General features: G+C 38.4%; 1 protein-coding gene and 1 pseudogene across 4 annotated transcripts in view; one reads left to right on the top strand and one right to left on the bottom strand.

The window, feature by feature from the left end:
- Positions 1–27718, top strand: part of FNBP1L (formin binding protein 1 like) — a 127324-nt gene that overhangs the window by 17503 nt on the left and 82103 nt on the right. The window lies entirely within an intron of this gene.
- LOC138923987 (single-stranded DNA-binding protein, mitochondrial pseudogene) lies at positions 11897–12351 on the bottom strand (annotated as a pseudogene).

Below are 27718 nucleotides of genomic sequence, written 5' to 3'. Positions count from 1 at the left end.
TGAACTCAGGTTTGTGTGACTCCAAGATCTTTTTTTTTTAGTGACTTTAATGGACCTAGTTTATCCAACAGTTCCTTTTTTTAAAAATTTAATTTAGTTTAATTTAACTTTTTTTTGAGGAAGATTAGCCCTGAGCTAACATCTGCTGCCAATCCTACTCCTTTTTTTCTTTTTTCTTTTTTTCTTTTTTTTTTTTTTTTTGCTGAGGAAGACTGGCCCTGAGCTAACATCCGTGCCCATCATCTTCTATTTTATATGCGGGATGCCTACCACAGCGTGGCTTGCCAAGCAGTGCCATGTCTGCACCTGGGATCTGAACCAGTGAACCCCGGGCCACTGAAGCGGAATGTGTGCACTTAACCGCTGTGCCACTGGGCTGGCCCCTTTAATTTTATTTTTTATCGAGGTAACACTGGTATGTAACATTATGTAAATTTCAGGTGTACAGCATTATATTTCAACTTCTGTATGGACTACATCATGTTCACCACCAAAAGTCTAGCTGCTATTCATCACTGTACAAATATGCCCCTTTACTTCTTCTGTCCTCTCCCCACGCCCCATCCCTCCTGGTACCATCAATCTATTCTCTGTATCATTGTGGATTTTTGTTGTTGTTTTATCTTCCACATGTGAGCGAAATCATATGGTATTTGGCTTTCTTTGTGTGACTTATTTTGCTTAGCGTAATACCTTCAAGGTCCATCCATGTTGTTGCAAATGGCAAGATTTAATCTTTTTTATGGCTGAGTAGTATTCCTCTGTGTGTGTGTGTGTGTGTGTGTGTGTGTGTGTGTGTGTGTGTACACCCCACATATTTATCCCTTCATCCATCACTGGGTACTTAAGTTGTCTCCAAATCTTGGCTATTGTGAATAGTGCTGCATAAAGGTACATGTATCTTTTCAAATTAGTGTTTTCATGTTCTTTGGATGAATACCCAGAAGTAGAATAGCTGGATCATTTGGTAGTTCCATTTTTAACTTTTTGAAGACTCTCCATACTGTTTTCTATAGTGGCTGCACCAGTGTACATTCCTACCAGCAGTGTAGTAGGCTTCCCTTTTCTCCACATTCTCTCCAACACTTGTTATTTCCTGTCTTTTTAATAATAGACATTCTGACAGGCGTGAGGTGATATCTCATGTGATTTTGATTTGCATTTCCCGAATAATTAGTGATGTTGAACATCTTTTCATGTCCCTGTTGGCCATCTCTATATCTTCTTTGGAAAAATGTTCAGATCCTTTGCCAATTTTTTAATTGGGTTGTTTGTTTTTTTGTTGAGTTGTGTGAATTCTTTATGTATTTTGGGTTTTAATCCCTTATTGGATAATGATTTGCAAATATCTCCTCTCAGTTGGTAGGTTGTCTTTTCGTTTTGTTGGTGGTTTCTTTTGCTGTGCAGAATCTTTTTAGGTTGATGTAGTCCATTTGTTTATTTTTCCTTTGTTTCCCCTGTCTGAGGATACATCTAAAAAGATACTGCTAAGACTGATGTTGAAGAGCATACTGCCTATGTTTTCTTCTAGGAGTTCTGTGGTGTAAGGTCTTACATTCGAGTCTTTAATCCATTTTGAGTTAGTTTTTGTGTATGGTGTAAGATAGTGGTCCACTTTCATTCTTTTGCATGTGGCTGTCTAGTTTTCCTAACACCATTTCTTTTTTTTTTTTTTTGAGGACGATTAGCCCTGAGCTAACATCTGCCATCCATCCTCCTCTTTTTGCTGAGGAAGACTGGTCCTGAGCTAACATCTGTGCCCATCTTCCTCTGCTTTATATGTGGGATGCCTGCCACAGCATGGCTTGCCAAGTGATGTGTAGGTGTACATCTGGGATCCGAACCGCCGAACCCTAGGCTGCCGAAATGCCACCGGGCTGGCCCCTCCTGACTCCATTTATTGAAGAGGCTTTCCTTTCTCTGTTGTGTGTTCTTGGCCTCTTTGTCAGAAATTAACTGTCCATAAATATGTACATTTATTTCTGGGCTCTCAGTTCTCTTCCATTGATATGGGTGTCTGTTTTTGTGCCAGTACTGTGGTGTTTTGATTACTACAGCTTTGTAGTATACTTTGAAATCAAGGAGTGTGAGGCCTCCAGCTTTGTTCTTTTTTCTCAGTTTTGCTTTGGCTATTCAGGGTCTTTTGTTCCATATAAATTTTAGGATTCTTTGTTCTATTTCTGTAAAAAATATTATTGGGATTTTGATAGGGATTGCACTGAATCTGTTCATTGCATTAGGTGGTATGGACATTTTAACTATGTTAATTCTTCCAATCTGTGAGCACAGAATAGCTTTCCATTTCTTTCAATAATGTTTTATAGTTTTCACTATACAAGTCTTTTACTTCCTTGGTTAAATTTATTCCTATGTATTTTATTCTTTTTGTTGCTATTGTAAATGAGGTTGTATTCTTGAAATCTCTTTCTGCTGTTTTGTTGTTAGCATAGAGAAATGCAACTGATTTTTAATGTTGATTTTGTACCCTGCAACTTTACTGTTTATCATTTCTAATAGTTTTTTGGTGGATTCTTTAGGATTTTCTGTATATAAAGTGTCAGTTGCAAATAGTGGACACTTGTGCTTCTTCCATTCCAATTTGCATGCCTTTTATTTCTTTTTTCTTCATTAATTGCTCTGGCTAGGACTTGCGAAACTATGTTGAATAAGAGTGGTGAAAGTGGGCTTCCTTGTCTTGTTCCTGTTCTTAGAGGGATAGATAGCTTTCAGTTTTTCACTCTTGAGTAGGATGTTCGATTTGGGTTTGTCATATATGGCTTTTATTACGTTCAGGTCCTTTTCTTCTTCTTCTTTTTTTTTTTTTTTTTAAGATTTTATTTTTCCTTTTTCTCCCCAAAGCCCCCTGGTACATAGTTGTATATTATTAGTTGTGGGTCCTTCTTGTTGTGGCATGTGGGATGCTGCCTCAGCATGGCTTGATGAACAGTGCCATGTCTGTGCCCAGGATCCGAACTGTTGAAACCCTGGGCTACTGAAGTGGAGGGCTTGAACTTAACCAGTCAGCCATGGGGTGGGCCCCCAGGTCCTTTTCTTCTATACCCATTTTATTCAGAGTTTTTATCATAAATGGATGCTGAATCTTGTTGAATGCTTTCTGTGCATCTATTGTGATGATTGTGTGATTTTTATTCTTAATTTTGTAAATGTGATGTATCACATTGATTGATTTGTGGATGTTGAACCATCCTCACATCCCTGGAATAAATCACACTTGATTGTGTTGTATGATACTTTAATGTATTGTTGTATTTGGTTTGCTAATATTTTGTTGAGGATTTTTGCATCTATGTTTGTCAGTGATTTTGGCCTGTAGTTTCCTTTTTTTGTTTTGTTCTTGTCTGGTTATGGTATCAGTGTAATGTTGGCTTTGTAGAATGAGTTAGGAAGCTTCTCCTCCTCTTCAATTTTTTGGAAGAGTTTGAGAAGGATAGGTGTTAAATCTTTGAATGTTTGGTAGAATTCACTGGGGAAGCCGTCTGGTCCTGGACTCTTGTTTTGGGACGTTTTTGATTACTGTTTCGATCTTACTGGTGATTGGTCTATTCACATTGTCTGTTTCTTAATTTAGTTTTGGAAGGTTGTCTAATTCTAAGAATTTATCCATTTCTTCTAGGTTATCTCATTTGTTGGCATACAGGTTTTCGTAGTATTCTTTTGTAATTCTTTGTATTTTTCTGGTATCCTTTGTAATGTCTCCTCTTTTGTTTCTGATTTTGTTTATTTGAGCTTTCTCTTTTTTCCTTAGTGAGTCTAGCTAAAGGTTTGTCAACTTTATCTTTTCAAAGAACCAGCTCTTAGTTTTGTTGATCTTTTCTATTGTCTTTTAGTCTCTATTTCATTTATTTCTGCTCTGATTTTTTATTATTTCCTTCCATCTACTGATTTTGGGCTTTGTTTTTATTTTCCTAGTGCCTTTTAGATGCAGTGTTACATTGTTTATTTGAAGTTTTTCTTGTTTCTTGAGGTATGCCTGTATTGCTATAGACTTCCTTTTAGTACCCCTTTTGCTGTATCCCTTGGATTTTGGTATATTGTATTTTCATTTGTCTACAGATATTTTTTCATTTCGCTGTTGATCCAATAATTTTTCAGTAGCATTTTGTTTAATCTCCACATATTTGTAACTTCCCCAGTTCTCTTGTAGTTGATTTCTGTTTTCAAAATGTTGTGTTTGGAAGAGAAGCTTGGTATTATTTCAATGTTCTTAAGTTTAGTGAGACTTGTTTTGTGACCTAATATGTGATCTGTCCTGGAGAATGTTCCATATGCATTCAAAAAGAATGTGTATTCTGAAGTTTTTAGATGGAATCTTCTGTATATGTATCTGTTAAGTCCATCTGGTCTAATGTGTCATTTAAGGCCAATGTTTCATTATTGATTTTCTGTCTGGATGATCTATCCATTGATGTAAGTGGGGTATTAAAGTCTCCTACACTTTTTAAAAGCTTTTTCCCCCCTGCTTTTTCTCCCCAAATCCCCCCAGTGTATAGTTGTATATTTTAATTGTGGATCCTTCTAGTTGTGGCATGTGGGATGCTGCCTCAGTGTAGCCTGACGAGTGGTGCCATGTCTGCGCCTGGGATCTGAACTAGTGGAACCCTGGGCTGCCGAATCGGAGTGCATGAACTTAACTATCAGGCCACGGGACCAGCCCCATAAAGTACCGTACTCGTATTGTTACTGCCTGTTACTTATTGTTTGTCTGTTAATATTTGCTTTATGTATTTAGGTACTCCTCTTTTGGGCGCATTGATATTTACAAGTGTTATATCCTCTCAGTTGTATTGTTCCCTTTATCATTGTGTAATGTCCTTCTTTGTCTCTTGTTACAGTTTTTGTTTTAAAGTCTAGTTTGTCTAAGTATTGCTACCCCAGCTTTCTTTTCATTTCCATTTTCCTGGAATATCTTTTTCCATACCCTCACTTTTTGTGTGTGAGTGTCTTTAGATCTGAAGTGTATCTTTTATATGCAGCATATATATGGGTCTTGTTTTTTAATCCATTCAGCCACCTTGTCTTTTGATTAGGGTATTTAATCCATTTTCATTTAAAGTAATTATTGATAGGTGTGTACTTTTGCCATTTTGTGACTTTTTAGCTGGATGTCTTTGTAGTTCTTTTCTATTCTTCTCTTTCTCTCTTGTAATTTGATGATTTCCTTTAGTGTTGTTTGGGTTCCTTTCTCTTTGTTTTTTTTTGTGTATTTATAATAGGTTTTTGTTTTGTGGTTACCGTGAGATTCATATATAATAAGCTGTGTATATAGCAATGTATAGTAGGTTGATGGTCTCAAGTTTGACCTTATACTAAAAGCCCTACACTTTTACTTTCCCCCCACTATGTTTTAATGTTTTTGACATCATAGTTTACCTCTTGATTTTGTGTATCCCTTGACCTCTTATTGTAGATATAGGTGATGTTAGTACTTTTGTCTTTTGACCTTCATACTAGCTTTATAGGTGGTTGATTCACTACCTTTACTATATATTTACCTTTACCAGTGATATTTTTGTTTTGATAATTTTCTTATTTCATTTATGGCCTTTGCTTTTCTACTTAAAGAAGTCTCTTTACCGTGTCCTTTTTTTAAAATTGAGTTAATGATAGGTTACAATCTTGTGAAATTTCAGTTGTACATTATTGTCAGTCGTGTTGTAGGTGTACCACCATACCCTTTGTGCCCACCCCTCACCCCACCTTTCCCCTGGTAGCCACTAATCTGTTCTCTTTGTCTACCTTTTTAAATTCCTCGTATGAGTGGAGTCATACAGAGATTGTCCTTCTCTAACTGGCTTATTTCACTTAACATAATTCTCTCAAGGTCTATCCATGTTGTTGCAAATGGGACGATTTTGTTCTGTTTTACGGCTGAGTAGTATTCCATTGTATATATATACACCACATTTTCTTTACCCAATCATCTGTTGATGGGCATTTAGGTTGCTTCCACATCTTGGCTATTGTAAATAATGCTGCAGTAAACATTGGGGTGCATAGGACTTTTGGAATTGCTGACTTCAAGCTCTTTGGGTAGATACCTGGTAATGGGATAGCTGGGTCATATGGTAGTTCTATTTTTAATTTTTCGAGGAATCTCCATACTGTTTTCCATAGTGGCTGCACCAGTTTGCATTCCCACCAGCAGTATATGAGGGTTCCTTTTTCTCCACAACCTCTCCAACATTTGTTACTATTAGTTTTAGATACTTTTGTCATTCTAATGGGTGTAAGGTGATATCTTAGTGTAGTTTCTTGATTTGTATTTCCCTAATGATCAGCGGTGATGAACATCTTTTCATGTGCCTATTGGCCATCCGTATATCTTCTTTGGAGAAATGTCTGTTCATGTCTCCAGCCCATTTTTTGATCAGGTTGTTTGATTTTTTGTTGTTGAGTTGTGTGAATTCTTTATATATTATGGATATTAAGCCTTTGTCAGATATATGACTTGCAAATATTTTTTCCCAGTTAGTGGGTTGTTTTTTTGTTTCAATCCTGTTTTCATTTGCCTTGAAGAAGCTCTTTAGTCTGATGAAGTCCCATTTGTTTATTCTTTCTATTGTTTCCCTTCTCTGAGAAGACGTGGTTTCGGAAAAGATCCTTTTAATACTGATGTCAAAGAGTGTACTGCCTATGTTTTCTTCTAGAAGCCTTATGGTTTCAGGTCTCCCCTTTAGGTCTTTGATCCGTTTTGAGTTTCTTTTGGTGAATGGTGAGAAAGAATGGTCAATTTTCATTCTTTTACATATGGCTTTCCAGTTTTCCCAGCACCATTTGTTGAAAAGACTTTCTTTTCTCCATTGTATGCCCTCAGCTCCTTTGTCAAAGATAAGCTGTCCATAGATGTGTGGTTTTATTTCTGGGCTTTCAATTCTGTTCCATTGATCCATGCACGTGTTTTTGTACCAGTGCCATGCTGTTTTTATTACTGTAGCTTTGTAGTATGTTTTGAAATTGGGGATTGTGATGTCTCCCATTTTGTTCTTTTTTCTCAGGATTGCTTTAGCAATTCGGGATCTTTTGTTGCCCCATAAGAATTTTAGGATTCTTTGTTCTAATTCTGTAAAGAGTGTCATTGGGATTCTGATTGGAATAGCATCGAATCTGTAAATTGCTTTAGGTAGAACGGGCATTTTAACTATGTTTATTCTTCCAATCCATGTACATGGAAAGTCTTTCCATCTCCTTATGTCATCATCCAATTAGTTCAGAAAGTCCTCGTAATTTTCATTGTATAGGTCTTTCACTTCCTTAGTTAAATTCACCCTGAGGTATTTTGTTCTTTTTGTAGCGATTGTGAATGGTATTTTGTTCTTGAGTTCTTTTTCTGTTAGTTCATTATTAGAATATAGAAATGCTACTGATTTATGCAAATTGATTTTATACCCTGCAACTTTGCTGTAGTTGTTGATTACTTCTAAGAGTTTTCCAATGGATTCTTTGGGGTTTTCCATATATAAGATCATGTCGTCTGCAAACAGCGAAAGTTTCACTTCTTCCTTTCCTATTTGGCTTCCTTTCATTCCTTTTTCTTGCCTGATTGCTCTGGCCAGGACCTCCAGTACTCTGTTAAATAACAGTGGTGATAGAGGGCATCCTTGTCTTGTTCCTGATTTCAGGGGGATGGCGCTCAGTTTTTGCCCATTGAGTATGATGTTGGCTGTGGGTTTGTCATATATGGCTTTTATTATGTTGAGGTAGTTCCTTTCTATGCCCATTTTGTTCAGAGTTTTTATCATAAATGGCTGTCAAATCTTGTCAAATGCTTTCTCTGCATCTATTGAGATGATCATGTGGTTTTTATTCCTCAGTTTGTTGATGTGGTGTATCATGTTGATTGATTTGCAGGTGTTGAACCATCCCTGTGTCCCTGGTATGAATCCCACTTGATCATCATGTATGATCCTTTTGATGAATTGCTGAATTCTGGTTGCCAAAATTTTGTTTAGAATTTTTGCATCTATGTTCATCAGTGATATTGGCCTGTAGTTCTCTTTTCTCGTCGTGTCCTTGCCAGGCTTTGGTATCAGCGTGATGTTGGCCTCGTAGAATGTGTTAGGAAGTGCTCCATCTTCCCTAATTTTTTGGAATAGCTTGAAAAGGATAGGTATTAAATCCTCTCTGAAAGTTTGCTAGAATTCCCCAGGAAAGCCATCTGGTCCTGGGGTTTTATTCTTTGGGATGTTTTTGATTGCTGTTTCAATCTCTTTCCTTGTGGTTGGTCTGTTCAAATTGTCTGCTGCTTCTTGAGTGAGCTTTGGGAGATTGTAGGAGTCTAAGAATTTATCCATTTCCTTTAGGTTGTCCATTTTGTTGGTGTATAATTTTTCGTAGTATTCTCTTATAATCTATTGTATTTCTGCGGAGTCTGTGGCTTTTTCTCCTCTTTCATGTCTGATGTTGTTTATTTGAGCTTTCTCCCTTTTTTTTCTTTGTAAGTTTGGCTAGGGGTTTGTCAATTTTATCTTTTCAAAGAACCAGCTCTTTGTTTCATTGATCCTTTCTATCTCCTTTTTCGTTTCAATAGCATTTATTTCTGCCCTGATTTTTATTATTTCTCTCCTTCTGCTGACTTTGGGTTTTGTTCTTCTTTCTCTAATTCGGTTAGGTCTAATTTAAGATTGCTTATTTGGGATTTTTCTTGTTTGTTAAGATGTGTCTGTATTGCGATGAATTTTGCTCTTAATACAGCTTTTGCTGTGTCCCATATGAGTTGGTATGGCATGTTATCATTTTCATTTATCTCCAGGTACTTTTTGATTTCTTCTTTAATTTCTTCAATGATCCATTGCTTGTTCAGTAGCGTATTGTTTAGTCTCCACATCCTTGTGCCTTTCTCAGCTTTTTTCTTGTAATTAATTTCTAGCCTTGTAGCATTATGATTGGAGAAGATGCTTGTTATTATTCGAATTTTTTTAAATTTGTAGAGGCTTGCCTTGTTTCCCAACATATGGTCTATCCTTGAGAATGTTCCATGCGCACTTGAGAAGAATGTGTATTCTGCTGTTTTTGGATCATGTGTTCTATATATGTCTATTAAGTCCAATTGTTTTAGTTTTTTGTTTAGCTCCACTATTTCCTTGTTGATTTCCTGTCTGGATGATTTGTCCATTGATGTGAGTGGGGTGTTGAGGTCCCCTACTATTATTGTGTTGTTTTTAACATCTTCCTTTAGGTCTGTTAATAGTTGCTTTATGAACTTTGGTGCTCCTGTGTTGGGTGCATAGATATTTATAAGCGTTATTTTTTCTTGATGAAGTGTCCCTTTGATCATTATATATTGTCCCTCTGTGTCTCTCTTTACCGGCCTCATTTTGAAATCCGTTTTGTCTGATATAAGTACTGTGACACCTGTTTTCTTTTGCTTGCTATCAGCTTGAAGTATTGTCTTCCACCTCTTCACTCTGAGCCTGTGTTTGTCCTTGAGGCTGAGGTGTGTTTCCTGGAGGGAACAAATTGTTGGATCTTGTTCTTTAATCCATATTGCCACTCCGTGTCTTTTTATTGGAGAGTTCAATCCGTTTACAGTGAGGGTGATTATTGATACATGTGGGCTTAATGCTGTCATTCTGTTGCTTGTTATCTGGTTTTTCTGCGTTATCTTTGTTTCTCGACCTGTGTGTTTTAGCCCATCCATTGACTTCTGCAATTTCTTATGCTCCGTTTCTTAGATTTTTCCTTATTCATGTTTTGTGGCTCTGTGCTGTCCTTTAGTTTAGTGGCTACCCTGAAATTTGTATTTAGACTCTCGTGTATAATATAGTCTATTCTCTGGTGGTCTCTTACTTACTTGGCTTAGACTGATTTAGTCCCTTTGCTCTTCCCTTCCTAAATTATTTTCATCTCTTATTCCCCCTCGTTTTATGAGTTTGTAGTGAGAGTGATAAGATCGTCTTTGCTTTGGTGGTTCTTTACCTTTATCCTAATGCTATAGTTGAATATTTGCTATCCTATTCTGGTTCTATCTGTCTCCCTACTCTGTGGTTTGTGACCCCTTTCTCCCTTTTTTTCTTTTTTCAGGTATGAGAGCCTTCAAGGATTTCTTGTAGTGGAGGACTTTTGGTTGCAAATTCCCGTAACTTTTGTTTGTCTGGAAAAGATTTAATTTCTCCCTCAAATCTGAAGGATATTTTTGCTGGGTAGAGTATTCTTGGCTGAAGATTTTTATCTTTTAAAGTTTTGACTGTCACTCCATTCTCTCCTAGCTTGTAAGGTTTCCGTAGAGAAATCCACTCAAAGTCTGATAGGAGTTCCTTTGTAGGTTATTTTCTTCTGTCTTGCTGCCCTGAGTATTCTTTGTTTGTCTTTCATTTTTGCCATTTTTACTACTATATACCTTGCAGTAGGTCTTTTTACATTGATAAATCTAGGAGATCTGAAAGCTCCTCCACACTCATTTCTCCCTCAATCCCTAGATTTGGGAAGTTCTCTTCTGTCATTTCTTTAAGCACAGTTTCTGGTCTGTTTTCCTTTTCCATGTTCTCAGGAATTCCGATGATCCTTAAATTCGTTCTCCTCATTGAATCTGCTATTCCTCTGATATTTTCCTTGTTCTTTTTAATCCTTAGTTCTCTTTCTTCCTCTGTCTGGAGCCCTTCAGCCTGTCTATCTTCGAGTATGCTAATTTGCTCCTCTGGTGTCTACATGGGCATTCAGGGAATCCGTATTTTGTTTTATCTGGTCCATAGTATTTTTCATCTCTAGTATTTCTGATTGATTCTTCTTCATAGTTTCTATCTCTTTTGTGAAGTAACTGCAGAACTCATTGACTTGTTTGTCCATCTTTCCCTCTACCTCATTGAGTTTTTTGATGATACTCTGAACTCATTTTCACTTAGTTTACCTATTTCCAAGTCCTCAGGACTTAATTCTGTGTTTTTATTTTTTTTACTTCTGGTCTGGAGCTTTTATAAATTGCTGGATGGTAGAGGAGCAGTTTTTGCACGTGATGGTAGTATTCGGTTGCAGTTACAGCCTGTCACCACTAGGTGGGGGTCGAGATCCGCCATTCTGAGCTCTCCCCCTTCAGGCAAGATGGCAGCGCCCAGCGCAGGTTCGGGGAGGAGGGGAACTTTCTCTCACACGCCGATCTGGATTCCAATCAGTTCTTGTTCTCTGGTCTCCTGGGGCCCTGGCTTGATGGGGTCCCCGCACACGGAAGCTTTCCCCTGTCAGTGGGTTTCCATTGCACCGGAAGCAGGAGTCCTAGATGATCCCCCAGTCGCGTGGTCCCTACCCCGCTCCTTCCCTCAGCCAAAGCAGCGATCCCAGTTTCTAGGGGAGGGAGCAAAGTTCTCTCTTCCCTTTCCAGCTCCTCTGAGGCTGGCTTCAGCCTCTCCATCCTCCGTGTTCTTGTTTCTGTAGTTTTCTGACAGTCTGGCACTAGGATTATTGGCTGAAATTCAGTTTTTCCAATCACTTGTTGTAGTTTGGAGGGAAGAAAGTCCCAGGTCAGCTCACCCCCGCCATCTTACTCTGCCCCTCCTCTTTACCATTTCTTATAAGGGTGGTTTAGTGGTGATAAATTCCTTTAGTTTTTGCTTTTCTGGAAAACTCTATCTTTTCTTTCATTCTGAATAACTTTGCTGGGTAGGGTATTTTTGGTTGTCGTTTTGTCTCTTTCAGCACTTTGAATATATTGTGTTACTTCCTTCTGGCCTGTAAGGTTTTTGCTGAGAAGTCAGTTGATAGCCTTATGAGGTTTCCCTTCTATATAACTTGTTGATTTTCTCTTGCAGCTTTTAAGAGTCTCTCTTCGTCTTTAATTCTTTTTTATATATATACATAAAAGACTATTTTAATTTTTGTCCTTCGGAACTATAAAGACTATACATGATCAGGAAATGATACCGTATCAAACAATGGCCAAAAAATATTATCCACTCTCTGCCTTCTGTTTTGTCTGGTCACTCAGAAACATAATGTTATCAGCTATGATTGTTGTTGCTTGTCGCCTCACATTGTTTTTATCTGTGTCTTCACCGTAGTCTACTTTTCCTTCCACATAAGTTTGAGATCCCTTTTTTACATACTGATATGCCACGTCTCTGAGGCCCGGCCGGAATACTGAAATTTTGTGCCACTTTGTCTTTTGACTAACATCACCCATTTGATATGCTTCACTTTCCCCTGGTCGCCACATCTCATTTGTTGCTGGAGAAGATATTGTGACTGGTTTTTTCCTTCCACTTGTCTTATGACAGGGTCCTGACCTACTTGCCCAAGTAACTGTACAGGATTCAGAGATCTTTCAAGAACCAAGCTACTAGTTATTTCAGGTTCATGTCTTACAAATTGGTGAAGTACCTGTAATACAGGTTTTTGAAACATGGTTTCTATTGTCTTTTCTTACAATCTAATCTTTATCTTTCCTGAGACTCTAGCAGGAACAGCCTTGAGCCCAGGATCACTTCCAGGTACTTCATCTTTAATTCTTGATATTTTAATTATAGTGTGTCTTAATGTGGGCCTCTTTGGGTTCATCTTGCTTGGTACTTTCTGTGCTTCTTGTACCTGGATGTCTGTTTCCATCCTCAGTTAGGGAAGTTTTCTGGTATTATTTCTTCAAATAAGTTCTCTGCCCCTTTGTCTCTCTGTTGTTCTTCTGGGACACCTGTAATGCAAATGTTAGTACACTTGATGTTTTCCCAGAGGTCTCTTAGACTGTCATTGTTCTTTTTAGTTTTTTTTCTGTTCAATTTGGGTGATTTCCTTTACTCTGTTGTCTAGATCACTGTTCTGTTTTTCTGTATCATCTACTGCTGTTGATTCCTTTTAGTGAATTTTTCATTTCAGTCATTGTATTCTTTAGCTCATTTTGTATTTTCTGGTTCTTTGTTGAAGTTCTCACTGTGTTCATCCGTTCTCGCGAGTTCACTGAGCATCCTTGTGACCATTAGTTTGTACTCGTTGTCAGGTCAATTGTTTATTTCTGTTTCATTTAGTTCTTCTTCTGACTTGTCCTGTTTTATTTGAAACATATTCCTTTGTCTCCTCATTTGGTTACTTCTCTTTGCGTATTTCTTTCTTTCTTTTTTTTTTTTTGAGGAAGATTAGCCCTGAGCTAACTACTGCCAGTCATCCTCTTTTTGCTGAGGAAGATTGGCCCTGAGCTAACGTTCATGCCCATCTTCCTCTACTTTCCATGTGGGATGCCTACCACAGCATGGCTTGCCAAGCGGTGCCATGTCTGCACCTGGGATCCGAACTGGTGAACCCCGGGCTGCCAAGAAGCAGAACATGTAAACTTAACTGCTGCGCCACCGGGCCGGCCTTCTTTGCTTATTTCTATGTGTTAGGTAGATCAGCTACGTCTTCCAGTTTTGGAAATGTGGTCTTATGTAGGAGATGTCTTATGGGTCCCAGCAGCATGCCGAATGTTACCTATGCCAAATGCTCCAGGAGTGTCCCCTTTGTGGGCAGCCTGTGCCCTTCTGTGTGGTGGGGTCACTCTTGCTGCAGGTGTACAGGTAGGCTGGGCTGGTCCCCTATGAGGCTGGGTTTGCCATCCAGTGGTCCGGCTGTTGCTAGCTCACTTTTGGACAGGGCAAGCCTGAGGCAGTGGCTGGTTATGTGGCCAGGTGGTGCACACCTTCCTTGGTGGCTTACTCATGGGCAGGACGTTAGGGGATGGGGGTGGTGCTACTGCTTCAGGTCTGCTGGTGGGTGGGGCAGGCCCCTGTGCTAACAGGCTAGAGGGAGGATTCCAAATGGCTGCTGCCAGCATTTGTGTTAGCAAGGCTGAACTAGGTTACAAAAATGGCTACCACCAGTGTCTCAGTCCCTGCGGGGTGGGGGCCAGATCACCTCCTGCCGCTCCAAGATGTGCTCTGAGCTTAGTAAGTCTCTTTTACCAGTGGACTATACACTTCACTATCTGGTGTTTTTCTGCTGGTTTCCAGGTCAAGTGAGTCAGTGCATGGGCCCTTTAAGAGCAGGTTTTACTTTCCCTGAAGTTCTGTAGGTTTCCTGGGCATATTCCCTGTTGGCTTTCAAAGCCAGTTGTTTTAGTCTCTCATCTCTTGTGCTGGATCTGAGGGCTGGAGTGCCTAATGTGGAGCTCAATTCCCCTGCTCCTCTGGGAAAAGCTCTGCCCCATTGAGATCACTCTGACTGTGAAGCCTTGTGGCTTTTTACCTCAGGAGGACTGTATCTCTGCCTCTTCCACCCTTCTCTGTGTTGTCCCATGTGGTGGAGGTTCATTTCATCCAGTTTCCAGATCTGAGAGGAAATTGTTCTCCAGGTAGTTGTAGGTTTATTGTGTCTGTAGGAGGAGGCAAGCTCAGCATCTTCCTATGCCACCATCTTCCAAAAACTCCTGTATCCAACAATTTCTAAACCCTTCACTGAGGGTCATTCATATATTCAGCAAACATTTGTGGATGATTTACTATGTAGGAAGCACTGTGCTTAGTACTGCCTTGTAGAAATTGCCACAGTGATTAGAATGTCTTATGTTCAGCTTACCATGTTTTTGAATGGATATTGTATTAGTCAGGGCCTGGTAGGAAATAGCACACTCAAAAGGGTTAAATGAGGAGAGTTTACTACTATTTATAAAGGTGTGGGCCTGTTCAGTGGAACCAAGGTGGATGGTGCATTACTCTGGAGCTAGTAACAGTTGGGAGTTTATTACTTAGGTTTTAATGGGCAAGGAGAAGGAATAGTTACCAGACTCCGAAGCAGAAGTTTAAAGATAGGGCTACCTGGTAGGATCTGTGATGTTCACTAGAGGAACATGGGGAATTTGTGGTTGCCTGGCAGGGAGAGAGTTGGAGGAATAAAAACCTTGACCTCACTTTCATCCTGCTTGTGCCTCCCATTGACTGAACCCAGGGAGAAGTTAGAGGGCAACGGAACCCCTTGATGCAGTCTGCTAGGTCCAAAGAAGTTATTGCAAGGTAGAGATTGGTTTTTGAGGGGGAAACAGTAAGGAGACATGGTCCCTGCTCTGAAGGAGTGTACCATCTAGCTGGGAACATAGGTATTATGTTCAAATTAGGAACATATTATGAGCAAATTATTATGAGTGCGACGAGTACTAAGTACAAGGTGCTGTGGAAGTGTATAATGTACGTAGTTGGAGAAGTCAGAGAAGGCTTCTCTGTGAAAGATTCTTCACACATCCTGGTTCTTTTAAAACAAAACAAAACGCTAAACATTCTTTTTTTTTTTTTTTTTAGATTTTTTTTTTTATTTTTTCCTTTTTCTCCCCAAAGCCCCCCGGTACATAGTTGTGTATTCTTCGTTGTGGGTTCTTCTAGTTGTGGCATGTGGGACGCTGCCTCAGCGTGGTCTGATGAGCAGTGCCATGTCCGCGCCCAGGACTCGAACCAACGAAACACTGGGCCGCCTGCAGCGGAGCGCGTGAACTTAACCACTCGGCCACGGGGCCAGCCCCCAAAACGCTAAACATTCTTGATCCACTTCTCCAGAGAGAGTGATTTACTAGGTCTGAGTGGGGCTGGGGAATATGTTTTTAAAAAATCTTACCCAGGTGATTTCGTCAGTCATTTCTTAGAGTTATTGGCAGGCCAGTATGCCTGAGGCTAGAGGTTGAGAGGGAGAGTGGTGTGAGATGAAGCCAGAAAGATGGTGGGCAGAGCCTCCTAGGACATTGCTAAGGAATTTGGACCTAAGGTAGCAGGTAGGCATTGGGGTTTTTTTTCAAGCTGCCTTGCTATCTCTGTATCTAGCTGCTTCTGCCTCTTTCCAAAGCATTTCTTATTCCCACACTTGGCTTCTTTTCTTTGATGTCATTCTCTGAACTTCCAATTCCTCGGTAGGAAATAGATATCAGGGAGATTGGAGAAATGAATTTAGAAGTAGTGATAAAAGTAGCTCTGTGTCTCTTCTGAGGCCTAGAGTAGTAATTGCATTCTAACTCAGTAATTTCCGGTGAAGGACACGACCATGTTGGATTTTCTCACATGAGTAGAATCTGAAGTGACCTCTACCTATGTTAAATTTTTCTGATATCTAGAATCATGATGCACCCAAAACCAATAAACTATAAGATTTACAAAATATATAGAGCAGCAGTGTTAAATGAAAGAAGTAAAACTTTTAGAAACTCTAAAAGTTTCTCACATTCTCATATTCTGAAAAATGTTTCTCTCTCATGTTGTGAAAAAATGTTTCATTATTTAAAATACAATATTTTGTTTATTAAAGAGATATTCTGAGCCATCATCACATTTGAAGAAATATTTTGCATAAGTACAAATGTTAGATAAATAAGTGGTAGGCATAAAAGTCAATTCAGTGTTATTTCTAAAGGATAAAACCTGCTATACGTAAGAAATAGTGCTTAAGAATACTTGTAAAATAACAACAAAGTAAGAATTATTAATAACTGTATTTGAATTATCCCATTTATTAGAAGAAAACATAAGTAATGCTGCCTGCTATTAACTTTACAGAGTTGTGAAATATAATTGCTAAATCAGAAATTTCAACCGGCAGTTGTATAGTATATTAAAGTGACTGATTTCTCCATATTAATTTTGTACCTTGCTACCCTATTGAATTCTCTTATTTTTTGTAGTAGTTTTTCAGTCATTTTCTTGAGTTTTCCATGTGTTGTAGGTATCAGATGTGCAAGTAATGATGTTTTTGTATTCTCCTTTTGTAATGTTTATACTTTTAATTTCTTTCTCTTGTTTAATTTTATTAGTATATTGGAAAATTGAAACATCACAACATATCAGATCAAACACCAACATTGCGATACTAATGCACAAATACTCTGTGACTTTTTTTTTTTTTATGGAAGATTAGCCCTGAGCTAACATCTGCTGCCAATCCTCCTCTTTTTGCTGAGGAAGACTGGCCCTGAGCTAACATCTATGCCCAACTTCCTCCGCTTTATATGTGGGATGCCTGCCACAGCATGGCTTGCCAAGCTGTGCCATGTCCACACCTGGGATCCGAACTGGCGAACCCCGGGCTGCTGAAGCAGAATATGTAAACTTAACTGCTGCGCCACCGGGCCAGCCCCAAGACTTATTCTACGTGCAGGATTTACTTTTAATTCTTTGCATCTCCCACCTAGCCGGGGGTCATTTACCAGCTCTTAAACTCTAATTTCAGGTCAGATTAAATGAGATGATATATAAACCATGCAACACAATGCCTGGCACAGGTGGCACTTATTGTTTATTCATTTAATCCAACAAATGACTGAGTGTTGAGCTAAGCACTAAGGATATAATGTGAGCAAAAACAGGCATGGTGGAAAGGAGAGCTATTAATCAAAGAGTCACACAAAGGAACAAGTGCTATGAAGGAAATGAACAGAATTCTTAGGATAATATTGACATAAAAACCTAACCCACTATTAGATCCAGGGAGGGTTTCCCTGTGGGAAAGATGTTGAGAGAGATCTGACAAACGATGCTAACAGGCAACAGGTGTGTGTGAGAAGGCAGAAGTGTGAGTTCACATAGAGGGTGCAGCATGTGCAAAGGCTCTCAAACATTAGGGTGTGCAGCCCTTTCTCAAATGGGAAAAACAAAATGCGAAATTTGCCAGTATGGATGGAACAATACAAATATAGATAAAGATGTGGCAGTTGAGGTTGATGAGGTAGACTGCCATTCACAGAGCACTTTGTTAGTTCATTTAATCCTTACAGCCATTTGAGATACACATATTGACATCTCCATTTTACAGATGAGGAAACTGAGGCAGAGAGGTTAAATGGCTTGTCCAAGGTGACATAGCTAATAAATGGCAGAGTCTGGATTTGAACCCAGGCATCCTGGGTTCAAAATCAGTGCTCTTAACAATTGTATTGTATTGCCTGACATGATCACTTTTGCGTTTTGAGAAGATCACTGTAGCTGCAATGTGAGAAAAAGATTAGAGGATGACCAGAAAGGACTTGGAGAGACCAGTTAAAAGAGACTACTGCAGTGTTCCAGGAAAGGTCATTGTAGCTTGGAGTGGAGTGATGACAGGGAAGATGCAGAGAAGTAGATGGTTTTATTATACAAGGTGGGTGTATTCTGGGTGAATAAGTGAAAAATGAATGAATGATTAAACACATGTATAAATATGGCAATATACTGTCTCACTATACAGTACTTATAAGCAACAACAGCTAAATTATCTGTTGGAATAAAATGTGTGAGGCAAATATAAACCTATTTGAATTTATTTGTGTTACTACCAACCAAGATTTTTATCTTAAATACATGATAGAAAAAGATGTTAATTTACAGAATAATAGGTTGTAATATTTATTCTACAAACTTTTCGGTGCACTTGATACTATAAAGCTCTTCTGGTTCTTATTGGGCCTTTAAATACCCTTTAACTCAGAAATAAATTATAGTGCAAAGCTATTATTGCTTCTCAGATATGGGAGTAAAGCAAAGGAGAAATGCTTTAAACATAAACATAAGTGAATTTAAAGGAAGCGATCACTCACTGTAAAATTGAGAATCATGGCTTTCCTGAGCAATTAAGGCAAATAGGCAGAGAAGAAATACTTTAGTCTAATTTGAAAAATCCATATTTCTATTTCAGACATCCTACTGTAACCATATCCTACATTAATGCATTTTGTGGTTAAAACATTTTTATCCTAGAAAGCTAAAAGATGTAATAAGACATTAACATCTATTTCTGCCTTTTCCTTTCCATAATTCTAAGTACCATTGATAGATGTAGACTACCTAATTATTTAATTCTGAGAAACTTTATTTTTAAAATGTCTGGAATACATACAAATTCACTTTGGTTCTAGAATAAGCAAACTGTATGAATTAAGACTCCTTCTAGTTAGGGATAAGTGGGGAAGTGATAGCTGGGGTATATAAAACAGAATCTAGGGTGAGTGGAAGGATCTTTCCTTTTTCCCTTCTGAGCAGTTTAAGTGAGGCTGAGCAAGGTTGGTTTCCTCAGAGGGTCGGAAGCTGTTGTGGTTGGAGCAGGGTATTAGAACCTGAGTCTCGAGGAAGGCTTGTATGCAGGAAGGTGACTTGTATTAAGTCAGAGCCTAAGTAGGACGAGGACAGCCTCCACATGAGTATACTAGTGTGGGGTGTCAGCATGAGGAGGATGAGGAGGGTAACCATGTGGGAGGGTCAGGAGAGTGGCAGCTATAACCCATTGCAATATATTGAGAGCCCAAGTGTAATGATGAGGGCATCCATGCAGGAGGGCAGCCAGGCTCAGGGTAATGGAGCCCAGGTGGAGTGGTGAGGGATTGGGGTGGGGGAGGAATCCATGCGGGTGGGTGAGCACAGTGGCAGCAGTCTAACAAGTGCTGCGAAGGCTGAGTACAGCCAGGAACGTACATGGGTGAGGAGTATTAGCAGTAGAAGTGGGAGGTTGGTTACATGTTGGGGATTGTTTAAATGAGTAAATAAATACATTAAGGGTAAAGGGAGCCAGGTTTTTCACTTTTGAGAAAAGAATTACAAATATTGAAAGGGTGTTGGTGGTGTCAGATTGAAATTGGAGATATTGGTGTGAACTCATTGTTTTCAATATATATAGATAGATAAAGACATAAAGAGGTAAATGCGTGTGTCTGTCTGTCTATGTATCTATCACTCTGTATGTCTGTGTACATGTACCCTAGATCTTTTCATTAAGGGGGCCTTGAAGTAGTGATACACTAGTAGCAATGAGCATACCTAGTATCCAAGTCTTGGCTTCTGAATATTTTTTTCCACCAAAAGAACAAGAGTTCCTTGGAGAAATAGCTGATTCTAGGGCTTGGGGCAGGAAAGTATAAGATAAGCCTGAAATATCTTGTGCCAGAAAGTAAGGACGTGCTCAGATAATGATGAGGACATGTCAAAAACAGATGCTTAAAGGGCCTTTCACTGGTCAAATGTGGGACAATTTGAGTGTCAAAATAAATAATGATTATGAATGATAATCCATGGAATAGGAACCCATGAGTCGATGCTGGTATAAATAAATGGAGTTTGATGAGGAAAAAGATATTTCATAGTTAATCCACAAAGGAAAAAGAGTAACTTTACACTGGAGAGGCTGGCAGTTATCATCTTAATCAGGTGATCGGTTAGCATCATCAGTAATGGGACTAATTGAAGTCATGTGCAGCCTGATTTGATGCCGTGAGAAGGAACATGATTTCCTGCCAAGACGCATAATCTGAATCATGGGGAAAGATCAGAAAAACTCAAATTGGTAGTCATTCTACAAAATAACTGGCTTGAAACCTTCAAAAGTGTCAGAGTTATGAAAGATAAGGAAGGACTGAGAAACTGTTGCAGACTGAAGGAGTTAAAGAAACATGAGAATAATTGTAACGTATCGTTCTAGACCTGGTCCTGTTGTTGTAAAGGACATTGTTGGACCAATTGACAAAACTTGAATGGGGTCTGAGAATCAGATGGTAGTAATGTATCACTGTTAATTTCCTGATTTTGACGGTTATATTTATGTTATGTAGGAGAATGTCCTTATTTGTGGAAAATACACACCAAAACATTTGGGAGTGAGGAAAAAAAGTAAATGAGAAGTGTGAGAGGTACAAACAAGTACACAAACACAACTCTTTGGAGTAATTTACTAAGAAAGGAAGCAGAGAAATGGGACTAGATGGGGTCATAGAGTAAGGGACAGTCTTGGTTTTTGTCTTTTTTTTTTTTAACATCAATGTTGTTAAGGGTGTATCTTTATGAATGAAAAAGATCTAGAGAAAAGGGAAAAACATAATGCAGGAGAGGATACAATTTCAGAAGCAGCGTACTTAAGTAAGAAATGGCGTGGGATCAGTGCACAAATGAAGGAATTGTTCTTAGGAGCAGGGACCAAAGGAACAGAGAAGGCAGGGAGTACAGGCTGATAATTTAATGATATGAAGATGAGGTAATTATTTATAGATTGTTTCAGTTTTCCTAGTGAAAATATAATCTAAATTGACAGCTGAGAATGAGGAAAAGAAAGATGGTCCCAGAGATTTCATGAGAAAGAAGTAGTAGCAAATAGTCATTGTGAAGAGTAGGAGAGTAAACAGACCAGGAAAATGTAATAGAATAGAAGGGCAATCTTGAAGGCTTTCATGAGGTTTGTGGTAAAAAATTTAAAAGTGAGACCAGGCAGTACAGATGGCTGTTTTTCTCCACCAACATTCAGCTGACTGGATGTATGCATCTAGAGGAGGTAGACAACTGGATAAACCAGTGTTGGGATTTTATCAGAAGTACAGAAAAGTGAGAGAAAGGCAAAGGAGTTGAAGATGCTTGCAAGGAGTGATTATTATAGACTAAATGAGGCTACTCAACACTCACCCTCTCCCCCTTGATGTTATATCAGAAATGGGGTCCTATTTCTCATTGGCTTATTTATGTCTAAGACTCTTGTGAAAAGAGGTAATTAGTGTGGCCCTACCCAACGGTAACTAACTAATCAAGACTTCCTACAAAGTGTTAATTGTATTATGATTACTTTTATTCAAAACATTAAAGAATGCCTGGGAATTCAAAGAATTCTTTCCCAAGTTAAAAAATTGAGTACATTTTAAAGACCTTACTGGCTTTATTCATGAATCAGGCAGCATTCAACCTAGCAGGTAGAAAGGAGCTCTGAGGACCTGTACGAAATGAGACTTTTAAGACAGAAAGGAGCAGGAACAAGTAAGTTACACTAGGCAAAAAAGCAGATTGGTTACTTTCCTTTAAGACGTGGCAGGGATCTATCAGGCAGATTATCAGTGCTGCTCAGGCACTTCCTGCTTGACTAGTTTAAGATTCCATTTCTGGGAGAGCTGAAACTGTAATTAAGACTTGGTTGGGTGCTGTGGGGCTTAGCATAAGTGACTCCATTTTGGACCTGTTGTCTTGTTTTTAACACCCTCCATAGCCTTTATATCTTGAGGCAGAAACGTTAAATGGTATCTCCAGATATATTACAATTTTGAAATTGTTAAATTAATTCCCAAATTCTATTTCCTTGTACCAAAAATGTTCATCATGGAGGTCAAGCATCTCCCTCACTAATGGCGCTCAACATTCAGTGCTCGTTTCCACTTCAAAGTTTTGGCTGCTGTCATCTCCTCTTTAGCATCTTACCCAGAATCTAATCACTGCCATTTTCCTTCCTTTAGTCTAACTTAAAACTGTTGACTTTGTCTTATGTATGTGTCTTTTAAACCTGTGAGGGTTCGTGGAGGGCATACCCTGCTTCTCCCACCTTCTCTTCCCACCTAGGTCACTTCTTCAGAGCATTCCTTTTCTCCTAAGTAGTTTTCAAATAATTTCTGGGCTTTCTGTGTCTGGATTACCATTGTATCTTGTAGAAGAAGCATAGACTAGGGTTTCTCAACCTTGGCTCTCTTGATATTTGGGCTGGATAATTCTTCGTTGGTGGAGGGGTTGCTATCCTGTGCATTGTAAGAGATTTAGTAGCATCTCTTGCCTCTACCCACTAGATACCAGTGGCGTTCCCCTCTCCCTCCCGTGACTGTTGTGATGTCCAAAAATGTCTCTAAGTATTGCCAAATGTCCCTTGGATGGGGAGGGGTCAAAATCAACCCCAGTTGAGAACCTTATTGTAGACTGATTGTGTTTTAACTAGTAAAAGTTGCGAATCTGTCTTCAAGTCTGGCATATATCTACCTGTATATAAACAGACTTATTTTACTTTAAATCTTCTTGCAAAGTTGGATACAAACTTAATTTTTGTAAACTTTAAATGATTTTAGGTGAACAGGACAGTAGCTCTAGATGATAGCAGGCCCTTGATAGCTTTTTACCGAGTTGAAATGAATGAAGACAGCTTATTCTCAAGGAAATCTGCTACTGAGTTCCTTCTTAAAGCAATTAACTTGTCCATTTAGTATCTCTAATTTTTAAAAATCTGAATTTCTTCAAAGAAAATGCACATGTGTACACATATATAATGACTGAGCTAATAAGCCTTTTTTAATACCCTGAATGCATCTTTTCTCTGTTCAGTATAAAATCACAAGATTGGTCAGCATTTAGTATTAACTGATATTTGTTATTGGGAGGTGAAGTTTCTACGTAGTTTCTATACTTAATTTTTATAGCTTTTATGTTATACCTTAGCGTTACCAAGAACAAAATAGGAGTAGAAAAATGTAACTCAATTTGTTCATAATTTAAAAACTTAAAATCTATATGAATTCAAATATTAGTCTGCAAAGGGAAACTATTGTTTTTATAGACATTAAAATTTTTTAAAAAATCTGATATTTATATGACCACAAAAAATTAAAATCACTGAATGACCTAATCTATAATCTCTTTCTGTAATCTCAAGGAAGGACGATCATTCCTTCTCAAAAATTTATACCATGGATGACAACACAAAGCTCCTTTGAAAAGTTAAAAATCAGAAGATTCTCAGGCAAAGAGCAGCTGAGGCCTTGTGTTTTTGACAGATCCAGTAAGAGGATGTACAAATGTTCAGAGCCATGGCAGCTTGTTTTTCCCACTATTAATCTTGTCTGGTAGCATGTTTAAATTGACTTAGAATTGGGGCACATGCCACCGTTTTAAAAAATATGTTTCAAAGTCAGGATTTTTGATGTATTGACTGTTTGGTACAATTTGCTTGTTATATCATTTTATATGTGATATCTTCATGAGAATTAAAAAGATAATTCTTTTTTTTTTTATTTTTTTTTATTTTTATTTATTTTTTTTTTTTATTAATGTTATGATAGATTACAACCTTGTGAGATTTCAGTTGTACATTTTTGTTAGTCATGTTGTGGGTACACCACTTCCCCCTCCGTACCCTCCCCCCACCCCCCCTTTTCCCTGGTAACCACCGATCAGATCTCCTTATCAATATGCTAATTTCCACCTATGAGTGGAGTCATATAGAGTTCGTCTTTCTCTGACTGACTTATTTCGCTTAACATAATGCCCTCGAGGTCCATCCACATTGTTGTGAATGGGCCAATTTCGTCTTTTTTTATGGCTGAGTAGTATTCCATTGTGTATATATACCACATCTTCTTTATCCAATCATCAGTTTCTGGGCATGTAGGCTGCTTCCACGTCTTGGCTATTGTAAATAATGCTGCGATGAACATAGGGGTGCAACGGACTCTTGAGATATCTGATATCAGGTTCTTAGGATAGATACCCAGTAATGGGATGGCTGGGTCATAGGGTATTTCTATTTTTAACTTTTTGAGAAATCTCCATACTGTTTTCCATAGTGGCTGTACCAGTTTGCATTCCCACCAACAGTGTATGAGGGTTCCTCTTTCTCCACAACCTCTCCAACATTTGTCGTTCTTGGTTTTGGATGTTTTTGCCAATCTAACGGGGGTAAGGTGATATCTTAGTGTAGTTTTGATTTGCATTTCCCTGATGATTAGCGATGATGAACATCTTTTCATGTGTCTATTGGCCATATTCATATCTTCTTTTGAGAAATGTCTGTTCATGTCCTCTGCCCATTTTTTGATCGGGTTGTTTGTTTTTTTGTTGTTAAGCAGTGTGAGTTCTTTGTATATTATGGAGATTAACCCTTTGTCGGATAAGTGGCTTGTAAATATTTTTTCCCAATTAGTGAGCTGTTTTTTTGTTTCAATCCTGTTTTCCCTTGCCTTGAAGAAGCTCTTTAGTCTGATGAAGTCCCATTTGTTTATTCTTTCTATTGTTTCCCTCAACTGAGGAGTTACAGTGTCCGAAAAGATTCTTTTGAAACTGATGTCAAAGAGTGTACTGCCTATATTCTCTTCCAAAAGACTTATTGTCTCAGGCCTAATCTTTAGGTCTTTGATCCATTTTGAGTTTATTTTGGTGTGTGGTGAAAAAGAATGGTCAATTTTCAATCTTTTGCATGTGGCTGTCCAGTTTTCCCAGCACCATTTGTTGAAGAGACTTTCTTTTCTCCATTGTAGGCCCTCTGCTCCTTTGTCGAAGATTAGCTGTCCATAGATGTGTGGTTTTATCTCTGGGCTTTCAATTCTGTTCCATTGATCTGTGGACCTGTTTTTGTACCAGTACCATGCTGTTTTGATCACTGTAGCTTTGTAGTATGTTTTGAAATCGGGGATTGTGATTCCGCCGGCTTTGTTTTTCTTGCTCAGGATTGCTTTAGCAATTCGCGGTCTTTTGTTGCCCCATATGAATTTTAGGATTGTTTGTTCAATTTCTGTGAAGAATGTTCTTGGGATTCTGATTGGGATAGCATTGAACCTGTATATTGCTTTAGGTAGTATGGACATTTTAACTATGTTTATTCTTCCAATCCATGTGCAAGGAATGTTTTTCCATCTCTTTATGTCATCGCCTATTTCTTTCAAGAAAGTCTTGTAGTTTTCATTGTATAGATCCTTCACTTCCTTGGTTAAGTTTATCCCAAGGTATTTTATTCTTTTCGTTGCGATTGTGAATGGGATAGAGTTCTTGAGTTCTTTTTCTGTTAGTTTATTGTTAGTGTATAGAAATGCTACTGATTTATGCACGTTAATTTTATACCCTGCTACTTTGCTGTAGTTGTTGATTATTTCTAATAGTTTTTCTGTGGATTCTTTGGGGTTTTCTATGTATAAGATCATGTCGTCTGCAAACAACGAGAGTTTTACTTCTTCGTTACCTATTTGGATTCCTTTTATTTCTTTTTCCTGCCGAATTGCTCTGGCCAGCACCTCCAGAACTATGTTGAATAGGAGTGGTGAAAGTGGGCACCCTTGTCTTGTTCCTGTCCTCAGAGGGATGGCTTTCAGCTTTTGTCCATTGAGTATGATGTTGGCTGTGGGTCTATCATATATGGCCTTTATTATGTTGAGGTACTTTCCTTCTATACCCATTTTACTGAGGGTTTTTATCATAAATGGGTGTTGGATCTTGTCGAATGCTTTCTCTGCATCTATTGAGATGATCATGTGGTTTTTGGTTTTCATTTTGTTGATGTAGTGTATCACGTTGATTGACTTGCGGATGTTGAACCATCCCTGTGTCCCTGGTATAAATCCCACTTGATCATGGTGTATAATCTTTTTGATGTATTGCTGTAATCGGTTAGCCAAAATTTTGTTGAGGATTTTTGCATCTATGTTCATCAGTGATATCGGCCTGTAGTTCTCCTTCTTTGTGTTGTCCTTGTCAGGTTTGGGGATCAGAGTGATGTTGGCTTCATAGAATGTGTTAGGGAGTTCTCCATCTTTCTCAATTTTCTGGAACAGTTTGAGGAGAATAGGTATTAAGTCTTCTTTGAATGTTTGGTAGAATTCTCCAGAGAAGCCGTCTGGTCCTGGACTCTTATTTTTGGGGAGGTTTTTGATTACCGTTTCTATTTCCTTACTTGTGATTGGTCTATTCAGATTCTCCATTTCTTCCTGATTCAGTTTGGGGAGATTGTAGGAGTCTAGGAATTTGTCCATTTCTTCCAGGTTGTTCAATTTGTTGGCATATAGTTTTTCATAGTATTCTCTTATGATCTCTTGTATTTCATTGGTATCTGTTGTGATTTCTCCTCTGTCATTCCTGATTTTATTAATTTGCAATTTCTCTCTTCTTTTCTTGGTGAGTCTGGCTAGGGGTTTGTCAATTTTGTTAATTCTTTCGAAGAACCAACTCTTTGTTTCATTGATCCTTTCTATTGTCTTTTTTGTTTCAATATCATTTATTTCTGCTCTTATTTTTATTATTTCCCTCCTTCTACTGACTCTGGGCCTTGTTTGTTCTTCTTTTTCTAGTTCTGTTAGGTGTCGTTTGAGGTTGCTTACGTGAGCTTTTTCTTGTTTAGTGAGGTGAGCCTGTATTGCGATGAATTTCCCTCTTAGGACTGCTTTTGCTGCATCCCAAATGATTTGGTATGTCGTGTTCTCATTTTCATTTGTCTCCAGATAATATTTGATTTCTTCTTTAATTTCTTCAATGATCCATTGTTTGTTGAGAAGCGTGTTGTTTAGTCTCCACATTTTTGCACCTTTCTCTGCTTTTTTCTTGTAGTTGATTTCTAGTTTAATAGCGTTATGATCAGAAAAGATGCTTGATATTATTTCAACTCTCTTGTATTTATTGATGTTTGCTTTGGTTCCCAAAATATGGTCAATCCTTGAGAATGTTCCATGTGCACTTGAGAAGAATGTGTAACCTGCTGTTTTTGGATGAAGTGTTCTATATATATCTATTAAGTCCATCTGGTCTAATTTTTCATTTAATTCTATTATTTCCTTGTTGATTTTCTGTCTGGATGTTCTGTCCATTGGTGTTAATGGTGTGTTGAGGTCCCCTACTATTATTGTATTGTTGTTGATGTCTTCTTTTAGTTCTATTAAGAGTTGCTTTACAAATTTTGGTGCTCCTGTGTTGGGTGCGTATATATTTATAAGTGTTATGTCTTCTTGGTGGAGAGTCCCTTTTATCATTATATACTGTCCCTCTTTGTCTTTCTTTATCTGTTTTGCTTTGAAATCTACCTTGTCTGATATTAGTATAGCGACACCTGCTTTCTTTTGTTCATTATTAGCTTGGAGTATTGTTCTCCATCCCTTCACTCTGAGTCTGTGTTTGTCTTTGGGGCTGAGGTGTGTTTCCTGGAGGCAGCATATTGTTGGATCTTGTTCTTTGATCCATCCTGCCACTCTGTGTCTTTTGATTGGGGAGTTCAATCCATTTACATTTAGAGTGATTATTGAGACGTGGGGACCTACCACTACCATTTTGTGTCTTGTTTTCCGGTTTTCTTCAGTTTCCTTTGTTTCTCGTCCCATGGTTTAATC

This window comes from Equus caballus, chromosome 5 (genome assembly GCF_041296265.1).
Source record: "Equus caballus isolate H_3958 breed thoroughbred chromosome 5, TB-T2T, whole genome shotgun sequence".
Classification (NCBI taxonomy): domain Eukaryota; kingdom Metazoa; phylum Chordata; class Mammalia; order Perissodactyla; family Equidae; genus Equus; species Equus caballus.
This window is presented reverse-complemented; position numbering and strand designations above follow the sequence as displayed.